At 47.3% G+C, this 15,294-nt stretch overlaps 1 protein-coding gene and 1 long non-coding RNA gene across 4 annotated transcripts in view; both read left to right on the forward strand.

The window, feature by feature from the left end:
• The window catches only part of UCK2 (uridine-cytidine kinase 2), an 80,623-nt gene that overhangs the window by 29,873 nt on the left and 35,456 nt on the right, over window positions 1-15,294 (forward strand). The window lies entirely within an intron of this gene.
• LOC144307298 (uncharacterized) lies at window positions 259-2,810 on the forward strand. Of its 2 annotated transcripts, XR_013374199.1 has the most exons (3): window positions 259-428; window positions 1,195-1,373; window positions 1,705-2,810. It is a non-coding gene; the product is annotated as an uncharacterized LOC144307298 (long non-coding RNA). The 2 variants fall into 2 exon arrangements; XR_013374198.1 differs by having other exon boundaries at window positions 1,195-2,810.

A 15,294-nucleotide genomic window follows, 5' to 3' on the forward strand; every position in this document is an offset into this window, starting at 1 on the left:
GCTCTGAGTCGAAGAAAACTAGGATGGGGAATTGTTGACTTGCCTTCAGTGACGTGTGAAGTCAAAGTTGGCCACATGGTTGCTGTCGATTTTGGTTTCTATTGCGACACACTCATTTTTTTCCTCTTTGGCCTCATCTGTTGGAAGAACCATTCTAGAATCTCAGGAAGAATGGGTAGAAGGTAAGCTTCCAGAAGGAACGTGGCGGTTACAACAGACTGGGAGTTTGGAGTTGAAAGGGATAATCCTTAGGTCTGTGTCAGCCTTCATGTTTTCTGACCAACTTAGGCTGACGTCATCTGTGGATAGAAAGCCTAGCCTTGGCCTCCTGGTGGGTCACAGGAAGGCACAGACATAGGACTGCCTCGGATGATGTAGAACAAAAGAAACCCCATGTGGGAAAAGGCAGCTTAATGTGTCTGTGAAGAGTAAGTGTGATAATAGGGAAGAGCAGAGTCTTAAAAGTGCCTCCATGGAAGGACCAGGCAGGTTCTTGTGGTTGGCATGTCAATATTGACTGACTTTTCCTCGGTGCAGGTTACCAGGGTGGGGAGAGAGGCAGAGGATACGGAAAAGGGGGGGGGGGTGTGGTTTTGGTTTTGTGGTTCTCCTGTGTTTACCAGTGAGCCCGATGGAGGAGGTCAGGTGTCCGGCTCTGAGAATCCCCATCTGGAGGCAAAGCCTTGCGTTTGTGCAGTACCTGGCAAATCTGTGGGTTCTGGATCTGGGGAGGAGTGTGTGTCGGGTCGGGGGGTGTGGAACCCAGAACAAAGCAGAATTTCCTTCTGGAGCCACGTTAATGACACTAATGTGATACTATGTCCTGGAGTGAACTTGGTCTGGGACTTTCTGGCCTCTGGGGTTTGGAGGCCAGGGGGCAGGGCAGGGCGGTGGGGTGGGGTGGGGTAGGTGGTGCAGGAGTGAGATGAGAAAGCCAGTGCTTGGGTACCGATGATAGTTTTAAACAAAATTGATAAGAGACAACATTGACGGAGGAAAATGAGATTAACGTCTGCGTCCAACGGTTCTTTCCCCATCTCTGGCTCTAAACTTTTCTGTGTTGGGAGTTAGTGGCCAGTTTCAAAGGGTGATGGGAGCGAGGGAATCTGGACTATCTGTAAAAATGAGAAAAGCTGGTTTTAGACAGGAAAGCATGTCCCTTGGAATGAGTAGCAGAGAGTTTTCTTGTCCCAGGTCGCTCTCCTTCCCTTCCTCGCCTCGGTGCGGTGCCTCAGCTCCACACTTTGCATCCAGCCTCTGCCAGGATTTGCCCAATAGCTGCTAGCAGGTCATAAGCTTCTGCAACTTGGTCATCTTCTGTATAAAGTAAGGGTGATTAATAACACCATGACTCAGACTGACTGGCTTACCAGGTAAGAGATCTGACGAGGGTGACCCAGAAATGGTGGGAATGGCAGAGAACCTGAGATCTCTCCATGTCCCAGAACCGTCCCCCAGTGTTTACCAGGTTTAGGTACCAGGGATGTCATGGGACCGCCTCATTTTCCTCTCCACACCCTGTGTCTCTCTTCTTGGGTATTTCAAAACTCGGGACAAATGAGTTCGCTTCTTGGGAGCCCTTCACTTGCCCACAGGCCCAAGGCTCTGGAAACACGGGGCTTTTGGAATGTCTGTTTTGTGAGAGCAGTTGTAGTTAGTGAACTTGAGTATAAAGCTTTTCATCTTTTAAATTTTCTTCCTTAGCGGTTTTAGCATCTGGGGTCCTGAGCTTCCTCCAGCCTGTTCAGCTGGAGCTGCGCATGCAATCAGGATTCTGTGCTCTCTGGGAAGTGTGCAAGTTAAGGCCCCTTACACAACTGCCTTACCTTCAGCCCTGAGGGGAGGAGTGGGAAGCAGTGAAACAGGGTTCTGGACTGGTTTTGCCCCGGAACCTTGGAGCATGGTGACAGGCTTGAGAGACCCTGTGCCATCCCATCTCATGCAAAGACTGGGATTGGCCTCGGAACCAGCCTTGTAATAGGGAATGGGGAAAAAGTGCTGTCTGGTCCTGGGATATTCATTAACTTCATTCAGGGGATTCCATGCATGCCATGGGAGGGTAAACTGTGGCTTCTCTCTAGGACCTGACCACTCGAATACTGCAGAGAACTGAACCGACAGGTAGTATAAGTCCCCGTTACTAACCTGACCAGTGCAGCTGTGTGCCCGTGGGCAGGTGTACCTGTGTACCACCGTGGCAGCGTGCCTGTGGCCTTTTTTTTCCCTGAACTATATCCCCACCCCCAGACCCTAACTCTCTTATGGACTGTTCATTACTTTATTTATTTATTTATTTATTTATTTATTTATTTATTTATTTATTTATTTATTTATTTATTTATGATAGTCACACACAGAGAGAGAGAGAGGCAGAGACACAGGCAGAGGGAGAAGCAGGCTCCATGCACCGGGAGCCCAACGTGGGATTCGATCCCGGGTCTCCAGGATCGCGCCCCGGGCCAAAGGCAGGCGCCAAACCGCTGCGCCACCCAGGGATCCCAGACTGTTCATTACTAACTCGATCTCTATTTTATCTTCATTTTATTTTTTTTTGAGAGAGAGAGCAAGCGTGCGCAGATGGGGCGGAAGGAGATGGAGAGAGAGAGGGAGAGAGGGAGCAAACTCCCTGCTGAGTGCAGAGCTCAACATGGGACTGGATCTCATGACCCTGGGATCATGACCTGAGCTGAAATCAAGAGTTGGATGCTTAAATGGCTGAGCCACCCAGGTGCCCCTTGGGCTTTTTCTTTTTTAAGGATTTTATTTTTATGGATTTTTTGAATCTCTTTACATTAAAAAAATCGGTCTTATGTTTGTGTTGATTTTTGTTCTGCCTTTCGCTCTGAAGCAGCCCCCTACTTAGCTCTTCCTACACCACATCTTTTCTAGTACATAGGTACTGCCTTTCTCTACTCTAGTTTTCAGACTCTTTCCTTTGTGCTTCTGTTTTTCCTACAGATCCCCGGCAATAACTGCACCCAACTTTGGGAGCACATAATTCAGAAGATTTTAAGTGGGTTTGAAAAGTTAAATAAGTTCTCCTCTGAAGGTATATTAAAGGACAAGGATTCAATCAAGCAAATTTGAAGATCTCATTGGCTTTAGTATGGGATTCATGAATTGGGCAGCATCCTTTCTCAAGAGTCGAGGGGAGTTTGGAGGAGTTGTCAAAAATGGAAGTTTTTATAGGAAGGAGGGAGGGCAAAGAAGTTATTAGTAAGAGAAGAGAAAAGATTATTCCAGGCAAGGACACCTTCCCTTAGGGGAAGGCCTGGGGGTCTTATCGGGTGGATGGTTGAGCTTTCTTTGGGGAGTGGAGATGGCCCATGAGACACAGTCCCTCATTGGTGCTCATCAGAAAATTACTGACAGGTTAAGGCTACATTTCTGGGGAGGGTGGAGACTGCAATTAGGTTAGGCCTTGCCCAAGTGACTCCATATTGGGCCCATGGTTTCCTTTCTAACAGGTATTTCTAACAGTTTGCTAAATATCTTGAACACATGGACCCTGAAAAGAGAAGGCACAGAACTGTAGAGAATCCCTACTGGAGGAAATGGGGATTGCCATTTCTTTTAGCCTGGGACAGTAAGTCTTGCAGAGTGTTTGGCAGCCTATGGGGTTTTTCCCCTCTGTTTTGAACTCATCTACCTTGGTTGGATGGACGCTTGTCAGATAAATACACGAGAAGGACAGTCTTCATTTCTGGAATGACACACGATTGTCATTGGCAGGGTCCAGCTCATTCTCTTTAGGACTTCTTTCCAGAAGTAGTAGGACCTTGGCATGTGAAGATTGGTCGCAACAAGTCAGGCTTCCTGAATTCATCCTCATTGAATGCCTATTTCTAGTCCCTGTCTAAAACTCCCATTTATTTTGCAGCAAAGATGTCCCAAAATAAGGTGTTTATATATAGCAACAGATCCTACATCCTTGCCATCTTGTTTCAGAACAGCGCACCGTTAACACATTTTAACAGGCACAGAATCCACCATGGGAGGAAGTAAAACTGTCTTCACATAGATAGCAGACCCTTCCCAGTTCCTGCATTTTCCATTGCCAGCTTCTTCTGTCCTAACTGGGACCCACATAACCTCTGTCAGGGGAACTTTCTGTTGCCCTTGAACATACTGTAGGGCTGTAAAATACGTGCTGTTTGAACTTCGGGTGACGTGCCAGGAGTCACCATGTGTGACAGGGTGGTGTGCAGAAGCAGGGGCCCCCCTGCGATGGAGAGCAGGAAGGTTCCAGGACAGCTGGTGGGTGCAGAGGTGAGGCTGGAGAGCCTGTGCTGCATCCCAGAGCTACCCTGGCCCTGGGAGACCTGGAGCTCTGTTTCCCTGCCTTGGCTGCTGTGATCATGGGCGAGAGGTCAGAATGCTGTGATCTGCTCCTGCTCAGCTCCCGGGTGTGCCCTGGGGCCAGCCAGCCAACCTCCACAATTTTTGATCCTCTCTGTAAAGGGAAGGTGTCTATGACACCAAGGTGTTGAGAAAATAGAATGTGAAAATAGGTATGAAAATGTTTTTGACGTGTAAAGAGCTCTCCCTTGATAGATGAGTGTGTGTCTTCCAGTGCAGGGGGTTTTGTGTGTTACATGCTATAAACAGTATGTTACACATTATATAAATTGTGTAACCATCCCCACTTACAGTAAGTGGTAAACTAAGGCTTTGGAGGTAAGAGACTTGGGACACCTAGGTGGCTGTCTTTTGGCAAACGTCTGCCTTCAGCTCAGGTCATGACCCCGGGGTCCTGGGATGGAGCCCCACGTCAGGCTCCCTGTTCAGCAACGACCCTGCTTCTCCCTCGCCCTCTGCTGCTCCCCCTGCTTGAGCTCTTGCTCTCGGACAAATAAATAAATAAATAAAATCTTAAAAAAAGAAAAAGAAGTAAGGGTCTTAACCCATGCTCACACAACTAGTATATGGCATAGCCAATCCTTCATCTTCTCTTTGAAACCTGGTTTCTACTAAACTGATTAGGGTCCATGGAAGTAGTAGGCAACTTCTGGTTAATGTGGTAATTTATTCAGCAAACGTTAAGTGCCTATTGCATCCCTAATACCTGACATTTGAGGTATTGAGTGAGTTTTGTTTGTTGGTGTGTTTTTTTTTTTTTTTTTTAAAGAATTTCTTCCCTTAAGTAAGTTGCAGTGAGCTTTAAAGTCTTTAAAAAAGCTTTCCTCTTTTTAACCACTCCACCCATGTTTCATAGTCTAAATTCTTAGTTGACATTCCCATGTAGATTTATTTGTCTTGCAGCTGGCCAGAGGGGTGTCTCTTAGGAAAAGAGACTTGGAATGACTTCAGTGAGCAGGCGAGGAGTTGTGACATGTGTCAGCTTGCTTGTGTTCAGTCAGCCAGGTGGTGATTTAACTGTTAGCCTTCCCAGCTCCAGCTTTGGGCTCATGTAGTGGGAGCTGGAAGGCTTTAGTAGATGAATCAATTGGAAAACACTTCGAGAGTCAAATGTCACCCCTTTAGCAGCTACAGCTGTCAGCAGGGACCAGTACTAGGGCCTGAGAATTAAGGACAGATATTAAGTACAGCCCTCCGAGGTTCTGGGGCTTTCTTTTTGACGTGTGGTCCTGTGTTGACATGGACGGGACTCAGAAGCCAGTCATGCCTGTGCTGTGGCTTCCTTCTCTGCAGACAGAACAGAGCGTTGGCCGTCACCTGACTTTGCTCACGCCTGCTTTCTCTTAGCGATCCTGAGGTCAACCACAGTCGTGTGGGGTAGATGGCCTTGTTCGTCTTCCTTCCTTTGACGTGGTGAAATTAAGGCACGCAAAGGAAACTGTCTTCCTGGGCACACATCGCCAGCACGTGGTACTTGACCCCTGTCCTCCCTGGGGATCCCCCTGAGTCCCTAGTTGAATCAGTGGACCCGCAGTCCCTGCGGCGTCCCCAGCACCTGACATCCAGCACCCTGGGAGGCAAGAGGAGAGGACAGGTCACGGACAGAAGCAGAGACTGAGCTGCCCGGTGCTGGGTGCGACACGCTGTGTGTGGAGCTGCAGGGGCAGGTGACACAGGTGACGCCCCAGCTGGAGGAGGAGGGACGAGCAGGAGTTAGCCGGGGTGGAGAGGCGGGTGGGGACACACGCAGGGGGCGTCGCAGACAGAAACGGAGGGGTGGGAAGAGCAGTGTGTGGCCTGCTCCACAGCCCTGTGTGCCACGCCCAGGTGTTTGGATGGTGCCTTGATGCTCCACGTGTCCCTCCCCTGCAGCTCTGGCTATCATCTGACGGTCCTTCTGCTTATCCACCCTTCTACCCCGCAGCTTTGTCCTTATCCCTCACCTTCTGCCTTAGTACTGGGGGCGCCTGTGTGCCTTGATTGGTTAAACGTCCAACTCTTGCTTTTGGTTCAGGTCATGATCTCAGGGACCTGGGATCGAGCCCTGCATGGGGCTCTCTGCTCAGCGGGGAGTCTGTGTCTCCCTCTCCCTCCCCCTCTGCTTGCCACTCCCCCTGCTTATTCTCTCTCTCTCTCTCTCTCTCTCTCTAATAAATAAAATCTTATAAAACAAAAAGCCATAAAGGGTTACTCCTAAAGGGTTAGATGCCGTCACCAGGCCAGCCCTGTCGTTGGGGAGAGTTTCCTTCTGTTTTGCTGGAGGGACCGAGAGAATGGTACAGAGGGGTTCTAAGGAACATGGCCTCTAGAATTAACACCGAGGAAGTGAGGCAGGTGAGCATGGTAGGAGGAGTGGAGAAGAATGGTTGCTTCATCCAGAGCATCACAAAAAACATCTCGAGTTAGGCTATGTCCAGGTTTGTGCGTGAGGTAGGCGTGGAAGGCACCCCCAGCATTTCCTGAGCGTTGAGCCACTTGGCAAGATGCACATACAGATTAAAAGGTGCCCGTTTACTTCTGTCCTGAGGTGTGAGGCATTGGTCTTCTGTGTCAGGGGAGAGAGTAGAGGCTCAGAGAGGTTAAGTAATCTGCTCAAGGTTGCTCAGCCAGTGAGGGGCGGAGCCCAGGGTTCACATGTGGGTCTGTCCAATTCTTCCTACGAGCCTCCTGCCCCTCCTGTGTGTGTCACTGGTCTGTTGGCACTGGCCTGGGTGTCATGCAGTGAGTGACTGTGGTTCCTTGTCTGCCCGCTTGGCAGCCTTGCCCACGAGGCTCGGTTTTGCAGACAGATGAACAAATGAGCAGCTGACTGCTCTGATAGGCCCTGGAATTGTCCCTGGGGAGACGGGCCAGTCCCAAGAAGGTTATATCAGGCTTTGCAGCAGAAATGTCTGGGCATGCCGCAGCGTCTGCTGACTCAACAATACCTAGTTCATCTCCCATTCTGCAAGCGAACAGGTGTTTCCTGTGCTGACTCCCTGCCTGGGAGGGAGTCCTCCCTCAGCCCAGGAGAGCACCACCCTCGGGAGGGAGCGTTTCAGCGACTTTGCACCTGTGCCCGAGGAATGTTCCCTTCCTTTCTTTATCTCTGAGAAGGTGTTCACAGAGGCCGAGCCGTGCAAGAACAGATGAGTGGCCGTTGAGGTGACCTAGGCATTCCAGCTGTGTTCAGAGCAACAAAGATTATGGTGGGAGCCGCTGCTGATTCAATACTCCTCTGAGTCCTCCAGGGACTGTTAGGTTAGCAAAGCGAGTGTTGAAAGGGATTGAGTAAACCATGAATCAAATTTTTTGGATTGGCATCTGCTGGGTGAGGTCTGCTGGCATGGCTTTTTGTTGCTACAACATGTTTACTAACCATACGTTTTGAAGGATGAACAAGATAAAGGCAGTTCACCGAGTTCTGACACAGGGAGCGAAGAACTATAATGAGGTCTATATGAAGAGGCTTTGTTCTTTGTTCTCTCTCTCTCTCTCTCTCTCTCTTTTTTTTTTTTTTTTTAAAGTAGGCTCCATGCTCAGCACGGAGCCCCACGTGGGGCTTGAACTCAAGTCCTTGAGGTCGAGACTTGAGATGAGACCTGAACTGAGAGCAAGAGTTGGCTCTACGGGTGGAGCCACCCAGGTGCCTCATGACCTTATTCTTCGCATGCATTTTGAACATCCTGGGACAGATGTGCGAGTGGGTGCCATCCTCCCCTGCCAAGGAAGGTGATGGCAATTGGAGAGTGGAGCTTGACGCCCGTGGCTACCCATGAATTTGTGCGATGCCTAAGGACAGGCTTGTGGCTGTCACTTTCCTCCTGTGTTGGAGACCCTTGCCTCCATCCTCAGCTGCTGTCCGAAGTGGATAACCTCAGCTGCCCTCTGCTGCCACCTCTTATCTGTTCTCCTTGTTACATGTGCCTGAGCTCTCAAGCAAGTGTCACCTGTCCTCTGGGTCCCATCTCTGGACCTTCCCCAGTGTTTCAGACCTCAGTAGTGCCTGGTAACAACAGTCACCTGGATTGAAAGTGAAAGACCCTTCTGAAAAACAGCTTGTGTCAACAGCAAGCAATAAAGCAGATTAGCTATGGTTTATTGACCACATTGTACGTGCCTGTGAGCTAGGTGTCCCCGTCCTGGCCATCTTTTTCTTTTTTTTTTTTTTAAGATTTTATTTACTGGGAATCCCTGGGTGGCTCAGCGGTTTAGCGCCTGCCTTCGGCCCAAGGCATGATCCTGGAGTCATGGGATCGAGTCCCACATCAGGCTCCTGCTCTCACTCTCTCTCTGAATCTCATGAATAAATAAATAAATAAAATCTTTATTGTTTTTTTAAAGATTTTATTTATTTATTCACGAGATACATGGGGCGGGGTGGGGGGGGGGAGAAAGAGAGAGAGAGGCAGAAAGACAGGCAGAGGGAGAAGCAGGCTCCATGCAGGGAGCCTGATGTGGGACTCGATCCCGAGACTCCAGGATCACGCCCTGAGCCAAAGGTAGATGCCCAACCGCTGAGCCACCCAGGTTGTCCCCCAACCTGGCCATCTGAGGAGAGACTTGGGCCACAGGAGGTTAACCACCTTGCTCCAGGTCACCCAGCCACCACTGGATGCAAGCACAGATCTGCGTAACTCAAGCCTGGTTTCTCTTCATCACGCTTCCCCTCCTCCAGGGAAATAATACCAACTTCCTGTGTAATATCTGTAAATTATGTCCCATTTTTGGTAAACTGAAAATTGTTGGGTGGCCCGTGGGGAATAGAGGGGGTTGGGCTGGGGGTTCCCCATCATTTTTATTCCATAATGGCCCCCACTTGAAGGTCGTTGCTCGTTGATAGGAAAGTCCTCAGTCCTCCCGTCAGCCTTGGCAGAGACCCTCACCAGATACTTGAAGGAAACATGCGAGTTCCCTGCTCTGTGCTCTGGGTAGTCTCTCTGTTCACGTGGAGTCCCTTAGAGTTCATCTTCGCTTCCTGCCAAGCAGTCTCAGAAAATTGCAGGAAGCTAAGCCGTCCTGCACCTGTGCCCTGGAGTGTGTCTTCCTGCTGCCTCAGGACACTCTGGAAGAGTGAAGTTGCATGTGCTGACTTGCTAAGGCATCCCTAACTTGCTAAGGCATCCCAGGGGCCAGGGGGGAAGACACCCCCAGGCTGTCTTCTGGCCACACCTCTACTGCTACAAGGTGAGGTCCTCTGGAGTGAAACCCACCCCCCAGCGCCTTGGAACCTCCAGGCCAGCATGTTTCACATAAGCCTCCTTCGAGTGTCAGGACACCTTCGAAGACTGAGTTTTAGAGAGAAATGCTTGGAAAGGATTCCAAGCACCAACTTTGTTTCCGTAAGGGCCAGTGAGTGAATGGAACAGCTACAGCCTGAGCCTGAGGTCAGCTTTTTTTTTTTCTTTTCTGTCTTAGTAGTACAGTCAGGTGGCTGCTGGCTGCTGGCAGCGACTCTGCCTCCACTGACTTCAGCGCCAGCCAGGTGGGGTCTAGTTTCAGCTCACAGACCTTAATGTCATTGCTGAGTGGCCTTGACAAGACACTTAAACCTTCAGTGAGAATAAAATAGTGTCATACAGAGAACACTCAACAATGGTTGCCTTCCCTTTCACTTGGAATCTGGAAGAGCAGCTTGTTAGATTTGTGTGTTTAAAAAAAAGGCGCATAAATAATCTCTAATTGAGGATCTCCCTGGGTAGAAAAAAAGCCAAAGCTTTATTTAAATTAGGGACCTTGATAGGCATTCTGCTACTTAGAGAGGATTTTTTTTTTTATCATTATTATTATCTGGATCTCAACTGCTCCAGCCAGTTCTGGAACATAAAAACATGGAATAACATGCTGGCCTCTGGGCTTAATGCACAGCTACAAGAATGTCTGTTTGGAGGGTGCTGCCCTTTTTTTGGGCCTGGCGCCAGGCATGCTAAAGGTCTGCACATTGACCCTAAAAGGTGTGATGCACCTGAGGGCTTACCTTTGGGGAGGCACAGAAATATGGTGGGACAGAGAGGCACGGAGTAGAGAAGTCCAGAAGGAGGTGGGCCAGTTGTGTGTTGAACAAGCCTCGTTGAAGAAGAAAAGCTTCAGAAACACAGGTCTTTCTGTATTGTCAAGTACCAGCATTTACTCAATTGTACTGATTTTCTTCGTCAAGTACCAGCATTTACTCACTTGTACTGATTTTCTTTTTTACTCAAAGTTGACAAATGCAGTGGCATTGTTTTTTTTTCCAGTTTTGTAGACAGACTATCTTGTGAGCAGTACAGGTCAAGTTACATCAGAAGCTGTGCTGGGGACCGAATCCTTACTCATTTGCCCGGAAAAATGTGATGCTGCTTTTGCACAGCCAGTGAACTCTCAGATGACAGTGTGTTTGTAAGTTGGGAACTACTTGTAGGGTATTTTGTAGAGGAGGAGACCTTCTTTTGAAGCCAGAGCCAGAGCCTTCCATGGGTTATAGGGGAGTTGTCACTGGAACCAGATTCGTAAAAAAGCATTCTTGAAATTAGTTTTTAAGTAGGCATCATGCCCAGCGTATAGCCCAAAGTGGGGCTTGAACTGATAACCCTGAGATGGAGACCTGGGCTGAAAAATCAAGACCAAGCCACCCAAGCGCCCTTAAATTAGTTTTGGAATTGATAGGGCTGATCCTGAATAACCTCCAAACAGGTTGTTCTAGAAATGCAGAATATTAACTGTGGAGGCAGAGAGATCATCTAGTCTTCCTAACTGCCAGATTGCACACTGGTTTGGCTGTTGATGATTAGGTTCTTCAAAACGTCTACAGAAACCATATATAAGGGACGCCTGGATGGCTCAGGCGATTAAGCATCTGCCTTCCTCTCAGGTCATGATCTCGGGATCCTGGGATTGAGCCCTAGGTCAGGCTCCCCACTCAGTAGAGAGTCTGCTTGTCCCTCTGCCCCTTCCCATGCTTGTGCTCATGTGCTCGTTTTCTCTCTCTCTCAAATAAACAAAATCTTAAAAAAAGAAATAAAGTATATATGGTATGTCAGTTACGTTATGCATTTGCTAAGTGTGGTGGCCCCCTTGCAGGTGCTCTAAAAAGTCATCTCCTTTATCTTTTTAATAGTTCCTGCCTTGATTTTTCCAGTTACCAGGTAAATGGCCACACGTATCATGGTTCTGGATCTGCCACCTGTTTTTGTGCATTCTTTGGCTTTTGTAGTGGTCAGACTCAGGGTGCCAAATGAGAGTAGGAAACCACAAAAATTTTTCCATCTCCACCCAAGCACTGTGTATCCTAACGATAATGGATGGGAAACCTCATCAGAGAGCACTGCTTTTCCTCTTAGCAAGTCATTTTTAAGCATTATAAACAGACTAATTTTTAAAAATAACATTCCAGACCCAAATGTCATTTTATTATTTGTATGAGCATCAGCATCTCGTGTATGCGGTTTTGGGTCGGACCTCTTTCTGCTTGAGCCATATCGTTTGGTGTATAAAAAATAATTAGGGTACTGTAAAGAAGAAAAACGTGATTTCTACTTCCATCACCCAGACCTCATCTTTGTGGTTTTTTTTCATCTTTGTTGAAACTGTTATATTTCTTTCTGAACTTTAATACACATATATACATCCATGAAAGTTATTTTTTTGGATGAGACTAGGAAAAAATAGTTTTGTATCATAATTTTTTAAACTTAACATCTCCTGAGCATTTTCCCATATTATCAAATATTCTTTTTTAAAAAAAGATTTTATTTCAGAGGGAGAGAGAGAGCGCCAACGGTGCAGGGGTTGGGGGAGAGGGAGAGAGAGAATCCCAAGCCGACTCCCCAAGAGCATGGAGCCTGATGCAGGGCTCCATCCCAGGACTCCAGGGGATCATGACCCAAGGTGAAGTCAAGAAGCTTAACTGACTGAGCTGCCCAGGCGCCCCCCAGATTACCAAATATTCTATGCAAACGTGACTTGGTTGTGTTTTATGTGTGCCTAGACTTAACAAATCCCACCTCCCTCATTATTGGTTCTGTAGGTTGTCATCAAGTGTTTTGCAGTGATGGACATTTTATTCCTCTCTATTCCTTAAGATAGATTTTTAAAAGTCGAATTATTGGTTAGAAGGATGAACATTTTTCCTACTCTTGCCTGGTGGGCAAAATTCTTGCTGTTGGCAGCACTGGGAGTGGTTTCCCAGGATAGCTGGTCCCAAAAGCCATGTGTTGCCAGGATAGCAAGGCTGTAAGACTTCCCCCAGCAGGCTTGGTGAGTGTGGCGGCGAGAGCCACTGGAGAAAACACCCGGGGAACTGTCATTCCTAACATTTTCTGCTCTTGCTTTTTTTTTTTTTTTTTTGCAGAGAAGCGGGGAGCTTGGTGTTCTTTCTCACTTGGCCCCATTTACATTTTTCTTACTTTTTTTTTTAAAGATTTTATTTACTTATTCATGAGAGACACACAGAGAGAGAGAGAGAGAGAGAGGCAGAGACACAGGCAGAGGGAGAAGCAGGCTCTGTGCAGGGAGCCCGACGTGAGACTTGATCCCAGGACCCCAGGATCACACCCTGGGCTGAAGGCGGCACTAAACCACTAGGCCACCAGGACTGCCCTTTTTCTTACATTTTTCATGTAAAAAGATCGGCTTGCATCACATTGTCTTTTTAAACCTGTGCCCCATTAAAAAGTAAGCCACTGGCTATCCAGTCCATTTCAGCAGGAAGTTCCTCAAAGTGCTTACCATGAGAACATAGTAAGGGTGATCTTTGCCCGGGACCCCATGAGAACCCTTGGAGGAGGAAGGGGCATGGTTAACTAGAATAACCACGAAAGAACTAATTACAGACTACCCGTAATCAGACTTGGCTCCCATCAGGAGCGACAGAAGTCATGCCAGCATTCTTGGTTCTATAAAGGTGGCAAAAAGCTCAAATTCTCTTTCACTAACCTGTTTCTTTGACACCTATTTGGTGTGGGGCTGGAAAATGAGTGGTTGGCTAGGATAGGGAACATGGAGAGGAAGAAAAGGAGAAATAGGAGCAAAGGTGCTTGCAAGGAGAAATCTCTTAAATCTTCCTGGAAGAGGAAGTTAACTCTGGGAGATTAAAGTGCCAGCTTGCGTTTTTTCACATACCAGGAAGTAGGTACCCTTTCAGAGCATGGTTTGAGGTTGGTAACTAGAAATAGAGAAAAAAATTGAATTTTTTTCATTTAGTGTTCCTTGATGAAAAAAAATGATTTCTTTTTTTTTTTTTTAAGATCTATTTATTTATTCATTTATGAGAGACACAGAGGGTAGAGGAGAAGTAGGCTCCCTGCCAGGAGCCCGATGCAGGACTCGATCCCAGGACCCCGGGATCATGACCTGATCCAAACGCAGAGGCTCAACCACTGAGCCACCCAGGCATCCCGAGAATTGCTTTCTGTAACTGAGAAAAAGGTTATATTATCAGATAAGGTGTCCCCCTGCCCTGCCCAACCTCCCCCCCCCCCCCCCCCCCGGTCATGGTTTTAGATCAAAGGACTGTGTTCCTGGACCCTGGAAGGCGTCTTGGTTTTAGAGACTCTGAACAATGTGACTTTTGTTGAATGGTTGGCACTGGGATGGGTGTATAAAGATTGATGAGGTGAGACCCTTACCCTTGATTTAGTGGTAGAGAAGAGAGTAGGAATATATGTGATATATATTTTTTTATTGTGAGAAATATAGATAACATAAAATTTGCCATTGGAACCACTTTTAGGTATAAAGTCCTGTGGCATTAAGTGCGCTCACATTCTTGTACAACCATCACCATCATCCATCTCCATCACTGTCATCTTCTCCATTTTTAAACTCTGTATTTGTTAATAACTCCTCATTTCCCCTGTCTCTAGCCCCTGGAAACCACCATTCTACTTTCTGTCTCTGAATTTGACTACTCTCAGTACCTCATAAAAGTGGAAACCAAATAGTATTTGTCCTTCTGTGATTGGCTTGTTTCATTTGGCTTAATTCTTCTGGGAATTGTCTCAAGTTTCATCCACGGTATAGCAAGGATCAGAATTTTCTTCTTCTTTAAGTCTGAATAGCCATTTCTTTGTATAGAGAGACCACATTTTGTTTATTTATTCATCTGTCAATAGACACTTGGATTGCTCTCACCTTTTGGCTATTGTGAATAATGCTGCTGTGAACTTTTGGGTATATACCCACAGGTGGAATTGCTGGCTCTATGGTAATTCTGCCTTTAATGTTTTGAAGAGTTGCTGTACTGTTTTCCACTAGCAGTGTAAAGTTTCCAGTTTTTCTAAATCCTCACTAACCTTTATTTTCCGTGTTTTATTTTGTTTTTTTCTGATAATAGCCATCCTAAGGGGATATGAAGAGGTATCTCCTTGTTTTTTTTTCTCCCCCCCCCCTTTTTTTGTAAGATTTTATTTCTTTCTTCACAAGAGACAGAAAGAGAGAGGCAGAGACATAGGCAGAGGGAGGAGAAGCAGGCTTCATGCAGGGAGCCCTATGTGGGACCTGATCCCGGGACTCCAGGATCATGCCCTGAGCCAAAGGCAGGCCCTCAACCACTGAGCCACCCAGGCATCCCTCATTGTGGTTTTGATTTGCATTTCCCCAATGATTAGTGATATTGAACATCTTTTCACGTACTTAATTGGCTGTCTGTATATATTCTTGGGTGAAATATGTGTTCAAGACTTGTGTCAGCTTTCTTTATCCATTCATCTTTCGTTGGACACCGAGGCTCCTTCCACAGTTTGGCTATCGTGGCCATTGCTGCTATAAACATCGGGGTGCAGGTGTCCCGGCGTTTCATTGCATTTGTATCTTTGGAGTAAATCCCCAACAGTGCAATTGCTGGGTCGTAGGGCAGGTATATTTTTAACTGTTTGAGGAACCTCCACACAGTTTTCCAGAGTGGCTGCACCAGTTCACATTCCCACCAACAGTGTATGAGGGTTCCCTTTTCTCCACATCCTCTCCAACATTTGTTGT

The sequence above is a fragment of the Canis aureus genome, chromosome 38, assembly GCF_053574225.1.
Source record: "Canis aureus isolate CA01 chromosome 38, VMU_Caureus_v.1.0, whole genome shotgun sequence".
NCBI lineage: Eukaryota > Metazoa > Chordata > Mammalia > Carnivora > Canidae > Canis > Canis aureus.